Source organism: Chinchilla lanigera, unplaced genomic scaffold (genome assembly GCF_000276665.1).
Source record: "Chinchilla lanigera isolate Chin_1 unplaced genomic scaffold, ChiLan1.0 scaffold00013, whole genome shotgun sequence".
Classification (NCBI taxonomy): Eukaryota; Metazoa; Chordata; class Mammalia; order Rodentia; family Chinchillidae; genus Chinchilla; species Chinchilla lanigera.
In genome coordinates this window covers 22171568-22176930 of record NW_004955414.1, presented here as the reverse complement: position 1 = coordinate 22176930, position 5363 = coordinate 22171568, and positions in this window count along the sequence as shown.

Below are 5363 nucleotides of genomic sequence, written 5' to 3'. Positions count from 1 at the left end.
AAAATAAAAATGAAAGAAAAGCTAGTCTGAGGTTCAATCTCACCCCAGTCAGCATGGCTTTCTTCAAGGATACAAAAAACAAACATGGGTGAGGATATGGGGGGAAAAGAAACCCTTCTCCACCGCTGGTGGGAATGTAAATTAATGTGGCCACTGTGGAAGCAGTATGGAGGTTCCTCAAAGAACTAACAATAGAGCTACGCTTTGATCCAGGTGTTCTAATCCTTGGTGTATACCTGAAGAATTCGTTAATGTCAACTTACCAGGGATAGCTGCATGATCATGTTTACTGTGGCATAATTCACAAGAGCCAAAACACGGCACCAACCTAGGTGGCCCCCAACAGATGAATCAGTGAAGAAAAGGTGGTATACACACACCATGGAGTGTTGTTCAGCTGTAAAGAGCAAGATTTTGTCATTCGCGGGAGAGTGGATGGAACTGGAGATCATTGTGTTAAGTGAAATACGCCAGACTCAGAAAGACAAGCATCAAATGTGTACAATCTAAAAGATGACATGAAAGTAGGAAACTATTTTTAGACAAGAGGAAGGGAATAAGGGGGAGTAGGAGAGGGCGTAGGGGAAGATCATCCGGGCATGAGGAAAAGAGATGATGTCTGTACTAGTGAGAAGACAGAGAGATTTCATGTATAATTGGGAAGTAAGAATCACAGGGTTCCGTATTTACGAGATACAGTATTTTGGGTATTACTCTAGGTGCCAAAGACATAGCCGAGAAAACAGCAGATATCTTTACTGTGGACATGCAGGAAGTGTGGTGGACAGGAGGGGCTGGAGCCACTGGTTCCCAGTGGTTCACAAGAGCTGAGTGTTAAATTTTTGCGGGGTGGAGGTTTGACAGCTGATTGTTAAAGAGTCCATCATTATTAAAAGTTAAACTGCATTCAACTTCTATTAAAGCTGAAGGTTTTTCAAAGCCCATCACTTTCTAATTGTTTCACTTCATTTTACCATTTCTGGGCTCTGAAGTTCTTTATATCCGCTGTATGGCACGGTGGAAATACCACATAGTGATCCACTACTGCACAAGTCTTTCCCACTCTGATCGGTGACATTTCATTGGTAACTTGAATGGCTGTGATAAGTGCATTGTATAAGCCAGCAATGTTACAAATCAGGGCTTTTCTCCCTCTAAAGAACAGCTGCCAAGTATTTATAGCACACCCTTTCATAGGGTTAAGGAGGCACACCTTAAGCAGTCAAAAAACCAGGGTTTAAATTAGGGCCCTACCACTTGATCATAATGGGATTTGGCTAAAACGCCTAATGTTGATTGCCTCATTCATAAGACAGGACTCAGCACTGCCTCAGTCCACTGATGCAGCCATAACAAAATACTGAAACTGGGTAACTTACAAAGAACAGAAATTAATTTTCACAGGTCTGAAGGATGGGAAGTCCAAGATCAAGGTATCAGCTGGTTTGGTATCTAGTGAGGAAGAACTGTTCCTTCCATGGCAGAAGAACAGAAGAGAGAGGACTAACTGCCCCAGGCCCTTTTTATAGTGGCAGTGACCCTGTACACTTCCCGCTGGGGCCTCCTCGCCACACTACCACGTTGGGGAATAAGTTTGCAGCGCATGAATTTGGAAGGGACAAAAAAACTTAAACTGCTATCTTAAGTAGTATCTTTTGTTGTTGTTATTTTCGTTTTTTTCTGGTACCAGGAATCGAACTCACGACGTTGCACTTGCCAGGCAGGCGCTTTGCCGCTGAGCTAAATCCCCAGCCCTGTCTTAAGTAGTATCTTAATGAAATAATCTGTGCCAACTGATGAACACAATGCCAGACACACAGGTGCCCCAAAGATAGGAAGGAATTATTAAGAAAGAAACAAAAACGGACAATTCAGAAGATCCACGACAGACAGAGCAAGAGAAAATGCTTATGCTAAAAGGGTCGTGTGAGAGAAAGGAGCTCTTTTTAGCTGCATGAAGCTTTATCCTTGTTATGGTTTTTATTTGGATGTCGCCCCAAAGCCACATATGCAGCCATGGGGTGGGCTTTTAGAGTTTATGATTGATTCATGGTCCATTGCTGGGATTATGGGTGTGAGTGCTACACCTGCCCCTGGGGCAAGTAGTTTGCATACATAAGGGAAAGAGGCTACTTGCTGCCACTACTGCCTTTTGCTTTTGCTGTTTTCCACTGCTATGAACAGGTGCCCTCTGCCATGTGCCTCTCTGCCTTGGAGCTAGCCAAGTATGGACTGAAATCTCCACAGACTGTGAGCTAAATAAACCTTTCCTTCCTTTATTTTGGGCATCAGGTATTTTGTCTCAGCAACAAGAGCAAAGTAATCAAGACAGTCCCTAAGCCTTCTGCCCCAGGACGGGCCAGCCTTTGCTCTTCAGTACACAACTGAGCCATCAGGCCCAGCACTCCCAGCTCCCAGGGGCCACAGAAGAAATGACTTGAGGTCAGAGACCGCAGATCAGCAGCATCTGGCTGGTTGGACATAACCATCCCAAGGGACAGTGGGCCAGTGTCCAGTTTAAATATGGCTTCTGGCAATGCAAGGGGAAGCTCTGTCCCTGAAGACGTTTGCAGGCCTGCATTTAGACTCCCTCTGGGGGAAATGAGAGCCTGCTGGTTAGGAGGATTAAAAAGACTACTCCAAAAATGGCACCGTTGAATTTCTCTGGGCTTGAATTCTGCAGGAAATCAAGTAAGAGGTTGACGTCCCTATTCCTGCCATAGAAAGCAGAAGTTTGCAGAGGACGAGAAAGCAGCATAGAAAGGGACATGCCCCCAAACCCACAGTAAGAAGGTTGTGGCGAGCCGCTTTCAGGGCGGAAAAACCAGGCTGTGCTCCCGTGGAAGGGTGGGAGCGCACTGGTTCCTTCGGCCTCCAGGTGGCGCTCGGGCACAAATATGGACAAGCTTCTCCGCCTAGGGCGGAGGGTGGAAGGAGGAGCAGCCTCTTCCAGGGAGGGGAGTGGAAGTAGGCCCGCCTTAGCCTGAGCACCTAAGAGGAGTTCGCCTGTGCCCTGTGACCAGCTCCAGAGGGGCCAACATATCCACAGCCGCGAGTTTGTAAATGGATACGATCTGCCTCTCAACTCCTGCCTAGAATCGAGCTTCAGCCTGGGCTGTCAGCATGCAGGAGGCTCCGATGATGTATTTACGCCATCCTGGGGGCAAACACCTGGGTTAGGAAATGATAACGACGGGGATTATTGAACCCTCTCCTGCCGGAGATGGAGCAGGGGGCGCTGTGACCGGAAGAAGAGCTGTGCAGCAAGAGAGAGTCCAAGCTAGAAAACTTATCAGCCAGTGTATATGCCGTTTCTGCTCAGAGAGCCTTACTAGGCCAAATGGAGACTGATCCCAGCATGTCAGTAATAGGACCATGGAAACTCACTCTAGCTCTTCTGGGGGTGTTCGTGACTTGGAGTGAAAGCTTCTATCTCCTCAGGCAGGCTGCAGCAGTACCTGTAGGACATGTAAACGGCTCTGGCAGCTGGAATTGCTGAGGATGTTGCCGATGGAGGGTCCCTGGGTGCTCAGGCAGGAAGAGCCCAGCAAAGTTACATAAGAGTTGAGGGGCTAAGAGGGAGAGAAAAGGTGGAGGGGAGTCTGGCGGGAGCAGCTCCCAGTGCTCAGTGCCCAACATCTGGTCCAGCCAGATGCAACGGGAGAAAGTGGGGGTTAGGAACTGTGTCATCGCCCATAGGGAATCCCGCTCTGCCCACGACTTAGGGAGGGGAATGATGTTAACATTATGCTTTTATTTGTAAATCAGGAGAATACACTGAGCCTAGTGGCTGAGGCCTGGTGATACATTTCTAAAGTTCCCCAAGTCATTATTTTCCCGTTGGAAAGAACTTAGACAAGGAATCTCAGGGATGGTGCTGTAGCTCAGTGGTAGAGTGAGTGATTAGCATGCTCAAGGGCCTGGGTTCAACCTCAGCACCAAAAGTCTCAGGTTTTGCTAAGTTATATGGAGGGTTTTCAGGTTTAGGTAGGGACCAAGGGTCTGGGAACCTCAGTCTGGCCCATATCTGATTCTATGCATAATTCTCTCCTGACTCAGCAGCTAAATCTCAGATGAAAATGAGGCAAGCTTTGGGAGTAGTCCCAGAGAGCCCTGAGGATAGCAGGTGTGTCGGATTGATAAGTGGCAGGCACCTTGTAACACCCAGCTGAACTGAATCAGCATGGTGCTGGGTGTGGCGGGCCCACCTGAGGACTGTTGTCAATAGCATAAAAAGCAGAACTGGAGAGGAAGGAAAGGGGTGCTGTAGGTTCTCCTGGGGGAGCTTGTCACACTGGCTTTCCTGATATGAACTTGGCTGTTCTCATCACTGGAGGAGCTTGAGACCTCACTGTTCACTTTGGGGGAGCTCTGGCCCTTACTTTGAGTGTTGCTTCAGAGCAGATCCCTCAGCCTGCTGGCACAGACTTTCTAGCTTCCACCACTGACTTTGGGGCCTTCTCAGCACAGATCTGTGAAACAGATTAGTGTGACACATTGTCGTGGGCTTGAGGTCTCTGATTGGACTCGTAGAGGGCATTGTCATGGGATCCAGGTCCTCAGCTGGATTCTTTGGGCCTCTAGTGCGGGGACGGATTTCCTGCACTCTTTTGTATTTGACTCTTTGGGTGACTACTATAAAATAATCCTATAAATTATGTGCCCTGTATTAAATTGTTTCCCTTGCGAACCCTGACTACAACAGCAGGTATTAGCTATGGCAGGTGAGGTCCCAGAAAGAGAGGCAAATAGGACTGGACATTGGAGAGGGAAACAAGACCATGTGGTAAAGGGCACTGACAAGGGACTCTGTGACCCCTCGATTTCAATATGCTTCCAGCATAACATATCCTCATTGCTAGTATTACATTTATCCAAGAAGAAAGATAATTGTCAGAAATTTGGCTGCAACACTAGTTAGCATTTGGGATGTATTTTTTCATTCACTTATTGGGCAACTATCATATGCTTTTTAAAAATGTGCTGGGGATTGAACTCGGTCTTGTGCATGCAAGGCAAGCTATATCCTCAGTCCTACTATCTACCCGGGATGTGATGATAAAGAAAAAAAATGGCTGCTGTAGTGGATTGGTCAACTCATAACCCCCAGCTGAACTGAGTGAGCGTGGTGCTGGGTGTGGGAGGCCCGTCTGAGGACTGTTGCCAGCAGCATAAGAGGCAGACCTGGAGAAGAAGAAAAGAGTCTTTGGGGAACTAAAATGGCTGTTGGGAGCTCAGAGAGGCTGTCGGGAGCTGGTAGAAACTGTAAGGAGCTGTTGGTTGTTTTGAAGGAGCTCGTCATGCTGGCTTTCCTGATGAACTTGGCTGTTTTCATCCTTTGAGGAGCTCTGGACCTTGTTGGC